This window comes from Cupressus sempervirens, chromosome 5, assembly GCF_028749045.1.
Source record: "Cupressus sempervirens isolate cs-2001-9-10 chromosome 5, ASM2874904v1, whole genome shotgun sequence".
Taxonomy (NCBI): Eukaryota; Viridiplantae; Streptophyta; class Pinopsida; order Cupressales; family Cupressaceae; genus Cupressus; species Cupressus sempervirens.
This window is the reverse complement of record NC_143122.1, coordinates 844,195,832-844,215,666: the sequence shown is the minus strand read 5'-3', so window position 1 is coordinate 844,215,666 and position 19,835 is coordinate 844,195,832. Positions and strand designations below refer to the sequence as shown.

Genomic DNA, 19,835 nt, shown 5'->3' with positions numbered 1-19,835 from the left:
AAATAAAATACTAAAATCATCTCTAAGACACAATAATAGTGTTGTTCCTTATTGTCTTTCTAAGACAATAGTCTAAGACACTCACTTAAAGACAATACTTAAGACAATACACAACTTTTTTTTTGTCTCCATCTACAATAATTTAGTCAAAAATTATCTCCAATATTATCTTAAAATCCCCCTTCATGTTGTAGTGATCACCCAATGTCCTAATCTTTAAAAAAAAGATTCATCTTCTATTTTGATCAAAAGAGAGGGACCTCAGCTCCTTTAAGTGCTCTTGTTTTCTACGAAATTCTGGATCATAATATTAGAGAAAACAAACTCACGATGTTATATGGAAAATTGGACGTTTATGATATCCAGCATTTTGTGGGCCATGCCTATTCGCCTTGAAAAGACTAAACTTGCGGAACATTGCAACAAGAACCGCCGAGAATTTCAACGTATTCGATGTGTTTCTTCAGTAATGCCCAAAGGCATTCCACAAAAAATTCCATAGCGGATGACATCAAAAATATTTGTCTGGCACGCTCTTCATGATATGTCAACGTCAACGAAGACCTCGATGCATTTCTTCGAAGTTTCATTGTGACTAGCAATTTCCCAGGGCTTATCCATCACAAAACAATAATGAAATTTAACGCAACACGGAGAGGCCTATCTGTTTGTTGGTAGGCCAAAATGGGATCATCCGACCAACTGCAAGAAATGCTTAACTTCTATGTGTTTTCTAGGAAATGCCGAATCATAAAATCAGTTAGTTATCTAGAGAGAACAAACTAACGAGGCATTTAACGTTTTGTAGAAACAACTCCACTTATATGCTATCCACTGTCTTGTGCACCATGCCCGTCATCCTTCATAAAGACTAAAATGAGATATCAAATGGAACTATTATACTGTTGCCAGCCTATGAATATGTTTTTGCTACTATTCTTGATTTCCTCTTCATGCCCTCTCGACTCCACATGTCATATACAAGCTTGTTTCTCTTCACAAGAGTGCACATATACTTACAAGTCAAGCATGTTAAATACTCCTATTGTCTGGGACTGTAAAGCTTAACACATAGAAAATAATATTTATTTACAATATGTGTAATTCTAGTTTCTATGATATTACAATTTCCATTAGAGGTCCTACTGATTCCATTTTTCCTTCCTCATTAATACAACTAAATTGGTATGCCCCTAATCTTCCATTAACATTTGCAAGAACCATGCGATCTTGAACAACACTATAGCCATGATTGTTGTCAAGTCTTCCCTCATTTTACATGTTATCACAAGTACCTACAAGTAAAATTTCATCCAATTTAAAGTTCAATGCTGTATGCATTATCTTCAATTCCATTCCTAGACTTCTTAAGATGTCCCTATGATGCACCTGCATCATGAACTTCATGAATCATTTCTACATTTGATGTTTTTTCCATGTTTAATGTCCAATTTTTGTTATAATTTGAATCATTGTGCTAAGATGGGAGCTCTAATTTTGTAAAAAAGTAGGCTCCATCAAGATCAACAAAAGCTTTTAAAGTAATAGCATAGAAGAAACTAAAGAAAAGTAATGAATTCTTGTAAGTAAAAGGATCCTAGCAACCTATGCAAAGGAGAAGAAAATACATGTCAATTGAATTACAAGAACTTAATCATTGATAATGAGGACAATTTTTCCATAGAAAGTCAAATTATGATATTGCTAAGAGGGTTTTACAATATAATCATTTGTTAATAAAGACGGCAAATTTCAAATTCTAGAAAAACTAAGAAAGATTTAAGTTAGAGGCCTTTCCTTATAGATGATCATATTATGATTTATGATGAATCCATAAAGGCTAGATTTATTTTCTTCTCTTAATATATATCAATAGAGAAATCTAGAAACCCCTTGGATCCATGTATTTGGGGTCCCATTATAGGAAAAAATAGGAGATAGAATAGTAGCCCATATGGTTGCTCCATATGCTGGAAAAACCATGCTCTTTCGTAGGAAACTCGTGTCCAAAGGTTTCAAAAGAATGTGTAAAACATTTAATGCTCTTTTACATAAAAAAATGCATTTTATGGTCCTAAAACAACTTAAAAGGTCATTTCTGATTTGCACTTATGTTCTTCTCGCTTATTTGTATGACAATTAAACACAGTAGGCTGATTGTATGCTATCATTGGCTGGCCCATCTTGTCCATAGTTAGAGAAGCTTATTTTATTGTTGTGAATCCACTGCATGTTGTGTAGGGGGAATGATAATGTCAAAATCGTTGGTAGGCCAAAATGGAGTCATCCGACCAACTGCAAGAAATGCTTAACTTCTATGTGTTTTCTAGGAAATGCCGAATCATAAAATTAGTTAGTTATCTAGAGAGAACAAACTAACGAGGCATTTAACATTTTGTAGAAACAACTCGACTTATATGCTATCCACCGTCTTGTGCACCATGCTTGCCTGCCTTCATAAAGACTGAAATGGAATATCAAATGAGAAGCCCATGTATTTTACAATTAGTTTGTACTTCGTTAGAATATCCACAAGGATTTCCACCAAGAATTATACGTTGCTTGATATCAAAAAGAGTTTTCTTGGGCTCTGATCCCTACGTCCACGAAGAGCTCGATGAAATCTGCAGGCCATCAAAGGTCCATCCCGACTAACCAATCAGCAAGTCCTAATCCTGTAAGATAATAATGAAGAGAGAGGCCTATGTGTTCGTTCCTATCTTGAAATGGGATCGGCTGAACAATTGCAATAGCCTTCTTCCTATGAAAGGCACTACAAAATATAATTGCTAACAAATTACCCTCAGAGACCCTCTAAATCACATATTAGGATGGCTAAATTCACTCACCCTACACGGGCCTTCCTTTTCTTAACCTGTGTTGCTCTTTTCCTATTATCATCACATGCAGGGAACGTTACTTTTAGCTTCCCTCCTCTAACAGGTATAGAAAGGAAAAATGATGCCACATATCAAGAGAGTAATCAAAGAGCCCTGCAGCTTACATGAAATGAAGCATCAGGGAACCTTAAGAACAGTTCCGACTGGGCATATTATACTGACCGTATTCCGCTATGGAATAGGTCTACTGGGGCTCTGGCCAATTTTTCAACTTACTTTCAATTCAATATTGATCTGAACAACGAAATATACGATAATCATGGAGATGGACTTGCGCTCTTCATGGCACCATTCGAACTGGAACCACCAGAGGACGCTTATGGTGGATTTCTTGGCTTGTTTAATGAGGAAAGCTTTAAACAATCATCTTATCAGATGGTTGTTGTGGAGTTTGATAAATACAACAACGATTGGGATCTTGATGACAATCATGTTGGGATCAACTTCAATAGCATTTTTTCGAAGTTGATTTTTCCGCTCAATACATCTAGTCTATTCAATCGCTCTACAGACCAAAATCTCACAAACGTGACATGGGATGCCTGGGTGGATTATGACGGTGTAGAAAAGGTTCTGCACTTCTTTCTTTGGTATAATTCTTCTAAACCCAAAATCCCTCTATTTAACCACACAATAGATCCGAGCAACTGTCTGCCAGAGTACATCAAGATTGGCTTCTCGGCTGCCATTGGAGAGTACACAGAGACGCACACCGTAAAAGTTTGAAATTTTACTTCTAAATATTCGTGGGAAGTCGGACCTCCTGGTGAATTACTTAGAAATGGCAATGCAAACAGATTTTCTGTGAAAGTTTATTTGATATGCGTGTTCTTCGTTGTTGTGGTCCTATGTGGCTTCATAGTTGTTCGCTGGTGGCAGTATTTCAGAAAAAGGGGAAGAGAAGGTAAGGCTAGGGAAGATAGCGATCCAGAGCTAGACGAATGCTGTTCTCATGGCCCCCGAAGCTTTTCCTACGCCGAGCTCAGTGCCGCGACAAGAAATTTCTGCGAGAAAGAAAAGCTTGGACAAGGCGGCTTCGGCAGCGTTTACAAAGGAATCCTGCCTGGCACAGGGGACACGCTGGCTGTGAAAAGAATAGCTCAAGGATCGAGACAAGGAAGAAAGGAGTATGTCTCTGAAGTTCAAACAATCAGCAGGTTGAGACATCGTAATCTTGTGCGGCTTCTAGGATGGTGCCACGAAAAGGGAGAGTTACTTCTGGTCTACGAGTACTCTCCAAATGGGAATTGGGATAAACACATTTTTGGGGAACAGGAGGATACGCTGGATTGGAGCCGAAGATATAGTATCGCCTGTGACATTGCCTCTGCTCTTGTTTATCTCCACGAAGAGTGGGACCAGCGTGTCGTTCATCGAGACGTGAAGGCAAGAAACGTAATGTTGGATTCTGATTTCAATGCGAAGTTGGGTGATTTTGGTTTGGCGAGACTGATGGAACGTGACTAGGAGGATTCCCATACGACCATGGTGGCGGGCACGCGGCGATATGTACGGATGACTTTCATTCGTAGATAGAATTCCTGACAAATATAACACATCTGTGGCATTTTCAAGCTATCTAGTTGTTGTCGAAACTTCATTTGAGATCTATAGAAATTATCCTTAAGAAATACAGTTGGGTTTTGTATATTTTCTCTGTTGCCTTATCCACCTAAATTTATCCTATTTTGGCTTCTAGGATGAGGTGTTTCAGGAACACGCTCTATTGTTCTTGAATTTTCATTCTGGTGACTCATTTCCACAAACACAGGTAATGCTTGATTGTACCTCTCACTTGATTCAAAATCAACTTCATGTCTCCCTTGTGTTTCAAAATGAGATACTTCATCGGATGTTCGTTGACGAGTAATTCTATGCCTATTTTGTAATTCCAATTCTTGTATTAGCAATCCTACCCTTCTTCTAGCATAATTTAGTTGCCGGACTTCATTTTTCCTTCTTCTTTCTTCTTCTCTTTCAGCTTGTGTCATTTGTTCTTGTCGTTGTCTACGATACTCTCTCTGGTATTCTCTCTGGTATGCTCTTTGTTGCTCCATTTGGCATTGTCTTCTTTCTTGATCCGATTGGAAATTCATACTTGATTTATAAATTTGTAACCAAACATTAAAAAAATAGTAGATTTAGTAAATTATTTTTTATAAAATTGGTTTAAAATATCACATTAATTTAGTGGCATTGCACTTTAGATAAGATAGATATTTATTTATTTCTAATTAATAGTTTAACAATTCACAAATACATATAGGAGGAACTTTTTTGTGTAGATAAGATCTACAAATATACTAAATACCAAATAGTCTTGTATGTATAATACTAAATTTATTTAAGACAAAGGAAAAATAACATACGTTCATCAAAATTGATAAGTCAAACAAACAAATTAATAAAAAAAAATGATAATGTCAAATAATATGACTCCTAGATTCCATTATAGTGATGCAAAAACATGTGGAATTTATCAGTGAGGAAAAGGTTATTTTCGCCATCCATGTGCTCTTCATCATAGTAGACGTCTTTCATAAATTCAAAGAACCCAAATGATTTCTTCCATGCGTCATGAATTTCCTTTGTATATTGTCCCATCTAAAAGATTTGAGAATCTTAGACACCTCGAACATGAAAGCTCGCATTATGAATTTCATCTGGAATTTTTTTACAAGACTCAGAAATGATTGTTCCCAATCTATCCAAATAAGTTTGAACAATTTGGCTTGATTGCACCAAGTCGTTTGGAAGAAGTGGGCTTGTGATAGTGTTCTCAGAATTATTTTGTTGAGCATCCATAGTTAATTTTTTTCTGATATCTATAATGTAAGGATAAAAAACGGTCAGTATCAAAATGACAAGAATTAAGCTATGCATATATAGCAATAAATTGGTATTTGAAAGAGAAGAAGATTTGTTTGATTCTTTCTTATTGACATAATTCTACGCATTTAATTTCTTTTAACAAAAAACTTATATCTTCTTAATATTACTTATATAATTTTCTAATCTTTGATTTAAAAATTTAATAGTAGAACCTAACTTCAAATATTAAGGAGAAAATAGATAACATTTCATGAAATATTGTTTTTTATTTTCTTCATATTTTAATAAATGTTAAAATTGAGATTTATAAGTAGAATAAAATTTATAAAAATTAAAAGACATTCTTAAATATAAAATTTAAATTTCCTGATGCATCATTTCATTTAAATGTGTATTAATCTTTCAGACTTAGTTGATAGATCTAATTGAACTTTTCTAATCTATTTTAATATAAGGTTCAAATTTATAAATTTGAGAAAATTTGAACAAAATGTTAGAGATTATATCAAGGCCTAAGACCTACTTCTTACATACATCACAAGACAAGGTAGAGACCATGTAGTTTCTTAGCTGCATCATGAACTTCATGAATCATTTCTACATTTGATGTTTTCTCCATGCTTAATGTCCAATTTTTGTTATAATTTGAATCATTGTGCTAAGATGGGAGCTCTAATTTTGTAAAAGTGTAGGCTCCATCAAGATCAACAAAAGATTTTAAAGTAATAGCATAGAAGAAACTAAAGAAAAGAAAAGAATTCTTGTAAATAAAAGGATCCTAGCAACCTGTGCAAAGGAGAAGAAAATACATGTCAATTGAATTACAAGAACGTAATCATTGATAATGAGGACAATTTTTCCATAGAAAGTCAAATTATGATATTGCTAAGAGGGTTTTACAATATAATCATTTGTTAATAAAGAAGGCAAATTTTAAATTCTAGAAAAACTAAGAAAGATGTAAGTTAGAGGCCTTTCCTTGTAGATGATCATATTATGATTTATGATGAATCCATAAAGGCTAGATTTATTTTCTTCTCTTAATATATATCGATAGAGAAATCTAGAAACCCCTTGGATCCATGTATTTGGGGTCCCATTATAGGAAAAAATAGGAGATAGAATAGTAGCCCATATGGTTGCTCCATATGCTGGAAAAACCATGCTCTTTCGTAGGAAACTCGTGTCCAAAGGTTTCAAAAGAATGTGTAAAACATTTAATGTTCTCTTACATAAAAAAATGCATTTTGTGGTCCTAAAACAACTTAAAAGGTCATTTCTGATATGCACTTATGTTCTTCTTGCTTATTTGTATGACAATTAAAAATAGTAGGCTGATTGTATGTTATCATTGGCTGGCCCATCTTGTCCATAGTTAGAGAAGCTTATTTTATTGTTGTGAATCCACTGCATGTTGTGTAGGGGGAATGATAACAAAACCAAGTAGAAAGAAAGATCTACTTTATATTATGCTATTAGTCAAATATCTATTTTAAAAATTGGCATAGATATGCTATTTTATAAGTTTGGACATCTTAAAGTGACACAAAAAAATTTGAAGATAAGGTAGAAAAGACATCAATTGCTAAGAAAAATTTGGAGAATCAGCATAGAATGCTTGGATCAATGTATTGCCGAAAAAAGAATGACACAAGAGATTATATCAAGGCCTAGGACCTACTTGTTACATACATCACAAGACAAGGTAGAGACCATGTAGTTTCTATTCTAACAAAGTTTTTAAGAATTATTTTTTCATAAATTTTGTTCTTTAAAAATACATAGCTAAATGATACCTATAATTTTAAACTTTCTTTTATTATCAAGCAATAAAAAATTATTTTCCCATATGTCTATTCTCAAAAGATGCATAACAACAATACAATAATATTGATCAAACAATATAACATGAAAAATAGTATAATTTAAAATTTTATACATTAAAAATGATCTATCTATTAAAAAGATTACTACTCATTAATAACAATTAATGTATCATGCATTATAAATATATAAATTAATTATAATTGTACATGTGTATCTATGTTTATTTATCTAAACTTGGATGTTTGATAAACTATATAATGGATTGGTTTCAAATCAATTTTCTATTTCTTAAAAAAACAACTCCTATTTTTATTAATGAGTTTCCTTAAAGTATAAGATTTAAATTGCTTCATGATGTATAATGAGCTTATCTAAATTATTCTACTACTATTTAATATCATGATATTAGTTGATAAAACCTATAATAGTACAATTAACTAATCTCAAATCGATCTACTTTTATTTAGTAGTACAATAATAATTCATAGGACCTATAGCATATAATTAGTTGATTAAAAATTCTTCTACTTTTGTTGAAAATCTTAATAATAGTTTGTAGGAGCTATAATTGATATAAATCTCATCTACTTTTATTTAACATCATGATAATAGTTCACATGACCCATACTATATAATTAGTTGATCTAAAATCTATCTACTACTCTTCAACATGATGATGATAGTTCATAGATTGCAACACTTATACAAAGATTTAAAATCTTACAAGATCAAATCTAAAAACAACGTTGAACCCATCTACTACTACAGTTTTTATTCTTGTTAAAATATTTTGAATATTAATTTTACTAAATCATAATTTTATACTAATATATTTCTCGAGAACAAATTATTTATTTAAATAAATTTTAAAAATTGTAAAACATATAATTTGACATAGATCCTTGATTCTTGATTTTTCCTTCCAATGGCTTCCATTAATCATTTTGATTAAGATAGTCTTCCATTTGCATCTTCCATAACTGAAAGTTCTACCCTTAAACCTATCAACCCTTAGCTTACCCTTGTCTTCAATCATTCCCACTCAACCATGAGACTTTCCTACATAGGATAAGTGAAAAACAACCTAACTTTGATACCACTTGTTAGGATTAAACCTTAGATAGAAATAACAATTACATGCAAATATAACCAATAATAGAAAATAATAGATCACATAGAAAAGAACACAAGACAACAAGATTTAAAGTGGTGCACTCAATTCCTGGGCTATGTCCACCAAATAGAAAGTTTGATATTATTACAATCTAGTGATTACAACTTGATTATAATTTGTAATCCCTTAGAACTCAATACTGCCACAAGAACCAATTTTTCATCACCACAATGAAATAATCCCTAACCCTAGGCCCTTTTATACAAGTATTTTTATGCCACTTTAAGTTTACAATATGTCCACCATATGTTAGCCATACATCAACCACAACGTCTGCCACAACCCAATTTGTTTTTTCTAGGTGCTACCCCAAACACCAAAGAATTTATTAAGTATGTCTAGTACTTCCTTGATCATTCACAACAAACTAACAAGATCAACCCTTACAAAGATCACAAAATTTTCCTTTATAGTTCAGGCATAACTAAGATATTTCTAATCAAGGTACTCCACAACAACTATCTTAAATGCTCAGAGAATAATCATAGATTTCTAGAGAAAATTTGATCTTGACATAGATTCAAATATAATGAAATCTAATATTTTTCCAAAGCAAAGCCTTGAGAAGATAGAACAACACCATTAATTCACTCTAACCAAGTAGATGGATAAAACTAGAGGTGGTGGAGTGTTTTCCTTCATTCACTAGGCATCGCATTCATTGGAGAGTGGTTGGAATCAATTATGAAGATTGGATCATGCAAGAAAACATTTCTTCCTCATAGTTGGCTCGATAAACTAGAACAGTCAATAGGTCAACTGAATCTTGCAACCAAGATGGGCCACGTGGGCCAATAGTCTTTTTTTTTTTTTGCCACCCCACAAATTCTCCACTCATTTGAGCATATCACTTTTAACTAACCGTACCACCCTCAAACTTAACCATGGTAGTCAATGAAAAGTGTCAACCCAATTGCCAATGTTAACTGCAATGGTACCTCCTCCAACCCACAAAGACATGTAACTTGCAGGCACTTCCCTGCAATGTCTAAAGTTTTAGCAATTCCATGATGCAAGAAAGCACTAATCATCGATCTATGAAAGATCGATGATCAATGAATTTTTTTGTCATTACTACGCCTACCCCATTAATACTTTTAGGCCCACAAACTACTCAACATCCACCTTAAGAAAACCTGGGATCCAATTGGCCCCACTTTTAGTGCTAGCAGCCAACAAAGAAGGACAAACCCACCAATCCATATGTCACAATATCACTTGCTTGCATTGTCAAAAAGTCTAAGAAAAGATAGAATGTGGGAAAGTGATTGCCAATAGAAACTTAGCCGTATTCCAACTCATATTAGCATATAATCATGGTAAAAAAGGTGACCTACAAGAAATGAGACCTATATAGCACATGGTAGCGAGGTACATTCTTGCTTTATGTAAAGGTCATTCACATTGAAGAAGCAGGAAAGTGCCCGCTGTAGATCTGTGCAAGATTTGATGGTGTGCAAAATTGTAGGAGCCCCGAAAGAAAACTAAACAAGATATGAAAATATTAAAAGCCCCCAATTTAATTATTTCATATTTCCATGGTATTCAAATATTTAAAAAGAATGGAAAGTGGTCGTTTATCATTTAAATTCAAATAGGGTGATTTTGGTAGAAAGGCAAATTTGGCCAATAGTTAATTCAGAATTTGGATTCATACTGATAAAAAAGACAAACTAATAATATAGAATTAAAAATTGGAAAGTGTGTGATATCGAGAGCATTGGGGAACACATTTGGCTTCATAAAAGATTGTTTTAGATAAAGGTAAAAATTGGTTTTGAAGGGGACCTAAAACCCTTAACAAGAAAACATAAGATAAACCATTAAGTTCCACCAAGTTTTACAAGGACTTGAAACCTACCATTTTAAAAGATTCAAATTCAAATTTTACAAGGACCTAAAATCACAAGATAAAATCAAAAAACAAGACCAAGTTTTAAAAGGACCTAGAACCTAGTTTTAAAATAACAAAACTAGATTAAAAACCGAAAAAATTGACTAGAAACTAGAACAACTACCAAGATAGAGACCAAAAACCAGAAACATAGAAAAACTGCTATTATAGTTCTTTGATCATTTGGACCACCTCTTTTCTAGCCTCCATAGTACTTTGGATGGTATTAACTATAGATCCCACGATGCCCTCAGCTACTTTTTTCCTAGAGCTCTATCTGGTTCATTTACATGGACCACCCAGAGATATGATTTCTTCATTAGTTCTCTTCCCTAAGCTAGCAGCAGCTACACAAATGCTAGAAGTAACCTACTCCATATTATTACAACTTTCTTTGATCGATAACTAGATCTTGTTTTCATATTCCTTTAGTTTGTCTGGTATATTACCAACCTGAATTGCCAACTGGATGGTCTTTATGCAATTAGTTTCTTGGTTCTGCTCCATTGTTGTGACTTTTCTTTTCAAGTTCATTAATTTTTTATACACCTAGGAGTCGGTTTGATGGGAAGAGTCTACCTTTAAGTTTGTAGTATGTAGGAAAGAAAGCCTTGTATCTCTACCAGCATAATCATCATTATCATCCCCCATATCTTCCTTACCCATAGACTCATTCTTCTCATTCCTTATGTCTTCCTTCACATTTTCAGAATTCTTATTAAAGAGTTCCTCCTTTCCCTTCTCCATTACTTCTTCTTCATCCCTCACTCCTAGGGATTGTTCACTTTGATTGGTATCCTCTTCACTAGCATTACTTGACACAATATTTTTATCATTGCTTTCATCTATCTCCTCCTTACCAGATTCACCCTTGCCATCAAGGTAAGCTTCCAAATTCGAGCTAAAATCTCCCACATCTCTGTTCTCCTCCTCATCCACTAACCCCTTCCTCTCCTTTACTATTCCTAGAGTAGGTTTCACTCACAGAGCCCTTCTTTTTCTCAGAAGGAGGGGAAGACAAAATAGCCTTGTTCTTACAATAATTCTCAATCAGTAAAATTAATCCTTCATGAAAAATCAAGTGGGTTTCTTCTTTTCTATGAGCTTGGAGACTATGGAGCAAAGAAAATCTCAAATAAAAAGGAAATGAGATTCTATCTTTGTGCCTAAAATGGTTTAGAAACACAAAATGAAATTTATGAACATGTTTAGCTCTACCATCCAAGATAAAGTACTCATGAATGCATGAAAGCACATCCTGCTAGATAACCTTAATTTGGCCCAGTTTCTAAAAATCACCATTCTTTTCCTCCTCATCCATTTTCAAGAACTTCTTAAATGTTGCATTTGTTTATCCATCTAAGAAGATAGAAATGCAACGTCACATGAAATATTGTATCAAAATTTTACATCTTGTATGGGTTTTGATGGTATTTTCAAATGGAAAAATATCTGAAATAATTTTTGTTTTAATGTTTGTGCTCTTCACACATTGACGAAGACCTCGATGTGACCTAATTTCCATCAAAGGCCCTTCAAAACTAACAAATCCCACAATTGAAGACACTATAAAATAGGCCATCAGCCTATACCTACTCTACTTTTATTTTGCTTCGTTGTTTCATTTATTTTATTCACACATTCAACAAGTGTTAGCTTTAACTTCCCTCCTATGATAGCTATTGAAAGAGAACACGATGTTGAATACAAAGAGAATAATCAAGGAGGCATGCAACAGCTATTGGAGATATGAAGCTCAACCATTTTTCATTATTCCCTCCAAGAGACTCTATCTCTTCAATTCTTCTACTGACATTCAAGAGTTTCCCTTGGAGCTCTTTTATATATTGTATTCGCTGTAACTTGTGGATGTATTTCTAGATTAGATAATATATTCTCCTGCTTAGTGTGGAAATTGGCTTTATTGTTTGAACCATAATAAATCTGTGTGCTCTACTTTTGCATTATCATTTATGCATTTTATTGCTTTTCTAACTTTTACAATTGGTATCAGAGGAAGGTATTGCTATTTAGAATTTAGGGTTGAAATTCTAGGATCTTGGAGGAGGTCAAAGTGTAGAAATTTATAGGAAAAAGTTTTGGCCTATGGAAAGTGCAAATGGAGTCGCTATTAATTAAGCAAGATCTGGCACTTGCTTTAGAGGGGAAATGGAAGCAACTAGACATGATGTCTAATGAGGATTCGGAAAAAATGGACAAGAAGGCAAGAGCAACAATTCTTCTTTCACTATTTGAAAATGTGCTTTTTAATGTTGCAACAAAAACAACAACAAAGGTAGTTTGGGACAAGCTAAGAACTACTTATGTAATGGTGTCTGTTGCAAAGAAGGTTTTCATCATGAAGAAACTCTATAGTCTCAAAATGAAGGATAGTGGTAATATAGCAAATCATCTCAATGAGTTTAATACTCTAATCAGTTAAGAAAATTTGGTGGGCATGCCATGAAGTGATGAAAAAAAAGCTTTCTTATTGTTATGTTCTCTTCCATCCAGTTGGGATGGAGTTGTAACAGCCATAAGCACATCGCTTCCCAATAAGAAAAAGTTATTTTTTGATGAAGTTGCAACTACTCTTCTCGGTGAAGACATGAGAAGAAAGAGTGATGTTCCCTCATCCGATGAAGCCTCAACAACAGTAAGCATTGACAATAGAGGAAGGAGTCATCAAAGATGTAGAAACTCCAACAATAGAGGAAGATTGAAGTTTGCAAAAGGGACAGATTCGAAAGAAAGCAAAGGGGATTGTTGGTTTTGTGGCAAACCAGGCCACTCAAAGAAAAATTGTCATGCTTTAAAAAGGGCACAAGATAAGGTGTGGGCTAGTCAAGCTAACACTGCTTATGAGAAGTATGAACCAAGGATTTTAGTTCTTGCTACAAGTGATACTATTTCAAAATCATGGGTACTTGATTCCAGGAAATCCTTTCATGCTTTCTTATGCACGAAGTTGTTCACAAATTATAATGAAGGTGAATTTGGGAAAGTTTATTTTGGTGACAATAATGCTTGTGACATTATTGAGAAAAGTGATATTTTATTACCATCACATGGAGGAGGGTAATGGCTTTTAAAAGATTTTCGAAATGTTCCAAAATTGAAGAGAAATCTAATTTCCATTTCTCAACTTCATACTCAAGGCTATCATACATTCTTCAATCCTAATACATGGAAGATAACAAAGGGATCTTTGATAGTTGCAAAAGGAGATAAAGTTGGGAGTTTATATATTCTAGAAAGTAACAGCGAAGTGGGAGCTACTATGACAATGGTGGACATAACTCAGAGCTTTGGCATCAAAGGCTTGGGCACATCAGTCAGAAAGGACTCAATGTAATGTTAAAAAGAAATCAACTGCTGGGGCTGAAATCTATTGATATAGAATTCTATGAACATTGTCTCTATGGCAAACAGAGGTGAGTCAACTTCTTGCAGACTAGTAGTGAGAAGAAGGGCACACCCTTGGAGCTTGTTCACACAGATGTCTTTGGACCCATTGAGGTAACCTCTTTTGGTAGAGCTAATTATTTCATTACTTTTCTAGATGATTGTACAAGGAAATTTTGGATTTATACGCTCTCTAGGAAATTAGAAGTTTTCTCTAAATTTCAAGTTTTTAAAGGTCTCGTTGGAAAGTAAAGTAGACACAAGATTAAGTGTCTAAAAAGTAATAATGAAGGAGAATTTTTCTCCTCATAATTTGATTCTTTTTTATGAAAATAATGGTATCCATCAAATCAAGGTTGTTCCATTTACTCCACAAGAAAATGGAGCATCAAAAAGGTTAAATAGAACAATTCTTGAGAGAGCTCAATGTATGCTCTCTAATGCCAGCTTGAGTAAGGAATTTTGGGCTAAGGCATTCAATATAGTGGTGTATCTCATTAATCAGAGTCCCTCATCATGATTGGACTTTGGAATTCCAAAGGAGGAATGGTTAGGCAGAAGAATTTCATATTCTCACATCTGGGTGTGAAGTATTTTTCCATGTGCCTAAAGAAAAAAGAACCAAGTTGGATTTTAAATCATAGCGGGGTATCTTCATGGGCTATGGTGAGGATCAATATGGGTTTCATATTTGGGATCACAAAGAGAAGGAAATCATCAGGAGCAGAGATTTTGTCTTCAATGAGAAGACATTTCTAGGTTGGCAGCTATAATCAACATTAGAGGAAGAATTTGTGCCCACAATTATTTTGAAAAACAATGACTCAAAGACATATACTAGTGGAAGTCAATAGTTCATTTCTCCTGCGACTTTATTTTCACCAATCTCTGTTACATCTAATTCAAGTGAAAAAGATATTAGAGATGGCACTGAACATCTATATTTCCTAATAAACATGATGACTACACACCAAATGTGGTGTTTCCAAGCACTTCAAACTCTTCATATGCTGGTCTAACAATAGATACTGATGTAATAAATAATAACAGAAGTTGAGTGGGTTATGTCCCCCCCTTCACGTGTGGACTTTTCTTCCCCATGTGGAGACAATGTGCCAGTAGTTGTAGTAGCTGCTTTGCCTCCCTCAACTGCTATTCAACTAGCAATTGCAAAGCCATTTGATAGCTCTTAACCCATGTTGATAAACATCTAGAACATGCGGAAAGGAGCTGTAGTTAGCAATTTAGAGGGAAATAACTCTAATTCAAGTGCACTCCATAGGAATGAGAAAAATACTAATCCTCAAAATTCTAAAATTGCTCAAGGACTCAGAAGATCATCTCGATAGAGAAAACTTTCAGCAAAGTTCTCTAATTATGAGTTGTTAGTTGCAAAGGAGGCAGAACTGTCCTTACTAGTGTTTGATCAATTAGAGCCTAAAAATTACAAAGCTGCTTATATAACTTCAGATTCACAAAAATGGCTAGATGCCATGAGGGAGGAAATGGATTTGTTGATAACAAATCAGAGTTGGGATTTGGTGCCTTTACCACCTAATAGGAAATCTCTAAAGAACAAATGGGTGTATAAAATAAAGGAAGAAGATGGCGGCAAGGTTTGTTATAAGGCCAGATTAGTGGACAAAAGATATGGATAACTATATGGCATCGACTTCAATGAGATCTTCTCCCTGGCATTCAAGATGATTACTATTAGAGCCATTCTAGGCTTGGTTGATACATGGCATCTTGAGCTGGAGCAGTTGGATGTCAAGACTGCATTCCTACATGGTGATGTAGATGAAGAACTTTATATGATGCAACTAGAAGACTTTGTAAAAAAAGGAAAGGAGCATCTTTATTGCAGATTGAAGAGAAGCTTGTATGGACTGAAGTGGGCCCCAAGGCAATGGTACAAGAAATTTGATAAGTTTATGGTTGAGCACAAGTTCATATGCTTAGAGGCTGATCCATGTGTTTATTATAAACAGTTGCTCATAGGTGAATTTATAATTCTTGTACTATATGTTGATGATATACTAGTTGCCAAAACTAGTATGAAGATTGTTCATGAATTGAATAAGCATTTGGCAAGCAGATTTGTAACGAAAGATTTGGGGGCAGCTAAGAGGATACTTGGGATGACCATTTCATGGGATAGATCCACAAGGAAACTTTGGTTATCTCAAAAGCAATACATTGAGAAGGTATTGGACAAATTTGGCATGCTAAATGCCAAACCAATTTGTGTCCCTCTAGCATCTCATTTTCGTTTGACTACTAAAATGTGTCCCACAACACACGAGGATACAAAATTCATGAAGGGAATCCCTTATACTTCAGCGGTTGGTAGCATTATGTATGCTATGATTTCTACACGTCTAGATATTGCTCATGCAGTGGGAGTAGTTAGCTAGTTTATGAGTAATCTTGGCAAGCCTCTTTGGGAGGTAGTTAAATGGATTATTCGGTATCTTAAAGACACCTCTACTTTCTCTTTATGTTTTGGAACAGATAAGCCAGCATTGCAAGGGTTCGTAGATTCAGATCTTGGTGGTGATTTAGACAAGTGGAGATCTACCTCAGGTTATGCTTTCACATTTGTTGGTGCAGCGATCAATTGGGGCTCTAGATTGCAACATTCAGTCGCTCAATCATCTGCTGAAGCTGAATACATGGCTCTCTCCGAGGGGGCCAAAGAGATGGTATGGTTGCAGATTTTGTAAAAAGAATTGCGTTTGCAACAATAAAATTTTAACCTTTTCTGTGACAACAATAGTGCTATATTCATGAGCAAGCATCATACATCTTAGTGATGCTCGAAGCACATTGACTTGTGTTATCATTACATTCAGCATGTGGTTAAAGAAGGAAAACTTCAAGTCATCAAGATTGACACAAAATTAAATCCAGTTGATGCCCTCATGAAGGTTGTAACACGGTAGAAGTTTGAGTTTTGCCAAGCTTCTCTAAGCATTTCTCACGAAGGTTGTAACACGGGAGAAGTTTGAGTTTTGCCAAGCTTCTCTCAGCATTTCTAGCATGTGATAGCAAGGTTTAGAGTAGGGGAATAGCTTGTTACAGCAGTGGTTGGATTGTTGGGGATATGAAGCTCAGCCATTTTTCATTATTCCCTCCAAGAGACTCTGTCTCTTCAATTCTTCTGCTGACATTCAAGAGTCTCCCTTGAAGCTCTTTTATATATTCTATTCGCTGTAACTTGTGGATGTACTTCTGGATTAAATTATATATTCTCCTGCTCAATGTTGATGTAGGATTTATTGGCCGAACCACGATAAATCTGTGTACTCTGTTTTTGCATTCTTGTTTGCGCATTTTATTTCTTTTCTAACTTTTACAGCAGCTTACCAAAAATGAAGCATCGGGTAGGCTAGGTGGCAGCAATGACTGGGCATTTTATAATAAATCTATTCCCCTATGGGACAGATCCTCAGGCTCTGGGACAGATTAAACGGTAAACCATGGGATGCCTGGGTGGATTATGATGGTGTAGAAAAGAGTTTGCGTGTCTTTCTCTCTTGTAATCCAAACAACACCAATGTTTCTTATAAATCCAAAAGCCCTCTGTTTAATTGTATAATAGGTCTGCGCGACTATCTACCAGAAAACATCAAGGTTGGCTTGTCGGCTTCCACAGGGCACTTCACTGAGACACGTGGTGAGAGTTTGGAATTTTTCTTCTAACCATTCGTGGGAAGTCCGAGCTGCTGTGGATGGAACTACAAATCACGATAAAAGAAGATTTATTGTCCAAGTGTTTTTGATATGTCCGTTGTTCGTTGTCGTTGTCTTATGTGGCTATATAATAGTTAGGTGGTCGCAGTATTTCTGAAAAAGCAAAAGAGGAGGCGAGGCGAGGGAAGAGAGTGATCCAGAGCTTGACGAATGCTGTCCTCGTGGCCCCCGAAGCTTTTCCTATGTCGATCTTAGCACCGCAACATGAAATTTTTGCGAGAAAGAAAAGCTTGGGCATGGAGGCTTCGGCAGCATTTACAAAGGCATCCTGCCCTGCACCGGAGAGGTGGTGGCTGTCAAACGAATAGCGCAAGGTTTGAGACAAGGAAGAAAGGAGTATGTTTCTGAAATTCAAACGATCAGCAGGCTGAGACACCGTAACCTTGTGTGGCTTTTAGGATGGTGCCATCAAAAGGGAGAATTACTTCTTGTCTATGAATATTTGCCAAATGGGAGTCTGGATAGACACATTTTTTGGAAGGAGAAGGATACTCTGCAGTGGGACCAAAGATACAGTGTCGCCTGTGATATAGCGTCTGCTCTCGTTTATCTACATGAAGAATGGGACCAGCGTGTCCTCCATCGAGACATAAAGGCAAGCAACGTAATGTTCGATTCCGATTTTAATGCCAAGGTGGGAGATTTTGGTTTGGCAAGATTAATTGAGCGTGATCAGGCAGCTTCCCATACCACCGTGGTGGCTGGCACGCGGGGTTATGTAGCTCCAGAGTGCTATATAACGGGGAAGACCAGTCTAGAGGCTGACGTGTACAGCTTTGGGGCGGTTACTCAGAAAATCGCGTGCGGAAGGTGGCAGGTTGATCACAGCCTTGAAGAATAGTACAATTGCAGACTGGTAGAGTGTGTTTGGGATTTAAATGGAACGGCAAAGGCACTGGATGCAGCAGATGAGAAACTTGGTGGAAATTTCAATGCGGGGTAGATGTGGAGTGGCTGATTGTTGTGGGGCTGTTGTGCACCCAAAATGAGAGAGGTGATAATGGTAATTAGAAGTGAAGTTGGACTGCCATACGTTCCTTCGGATTTGCCGCTAGCTGTGTGCAGCCAATGTACTCCGGTTATAATGAGTTCAGGCTTGTCGAGCTCTGTGGTGCTTCTTTCCGGGGTGTCGTCAAGTTCACCAGTCGTCAGGTCGACGGTTTTTTTTACTCGCGACTACGACTGGTTGTGAAAATCTGTCGTCGAGCCCTCTACATTTCACGACTAGCCTTGTCAATTTAGACTATATCAAATTGAAGTGGGAATCTAGAATGGAAATTTCATGTTATAAATCTGTGTTTGGAAAAAATAAAAAACATAATTAATTTTGTTTTATAATTTATATTGGCTTTCTTTCCTGTCATTTCTTCAGTATATATGCAAAAGTTTTACCTAGTTCAATTATGCAAGAGGCTCCTAAGCAGATTTCGAATATGAGATGCATGTACACTTTTTTTTGACAACACATGATCTTACAAAATTGTCACACGATCAAATGCTGAAAATTCAGCTATAACAACATATAGTTGTCACAATGATGCTTTCCCAAAAGCTATTGTTGATTTATTAGCATTACAAATAATTTAAAAATTCACATGCTAATATGCTATTATAAAGATTGAAATAAAACTTTTACATTAGAAGATAATCAAGATTAATTTTTAAAAGAGAGGAGAAGAGAGGGAAGTTGAAGAGAGATAGAGAAATATATATGTATATGTCAATGAAAAAGAGGGAGAGCGAAGAAAATAGATAGATAAAAACAAGATAATGAGGCAGAGGGAAAAATAAATTAAGAAGTAATATGTAGAAATAGATAAGTAAAATATATTCATGAAAACTATCAAATATGTAATAAATAGAACTATAATAATATTGTATAGTAAAATAAATAAAAGATAAATTCTAAAATTTAAAATTAAAAAAAAAAACAAATTACAAAAAAAAAATATTTTGATATTAAAATATTCTAGTTATTTGTAATAAGATTTTTTTATTTTAAATAATTATTGATTACTCAATGTATATTTTTGTTATTACTTTATTT

The 19,835-nt window shown here is 35.0% G+C and overlaps 1 pseudogene; it reads left to right on the top strand.

Moving 5' to 3' along the window:
* The first annotated feature begins 2,831 nt into the window (after window positions 1-2,831).
* Window positions 2,832-18,980, top strand: LOC149558522 (L-type lectin-domain containing receptor kinase IX.1-like; annotated as a pseudogene).
* The last annotated feature ends 855 nt before the right edge of the window (window positions 18,981-19,835 follow it).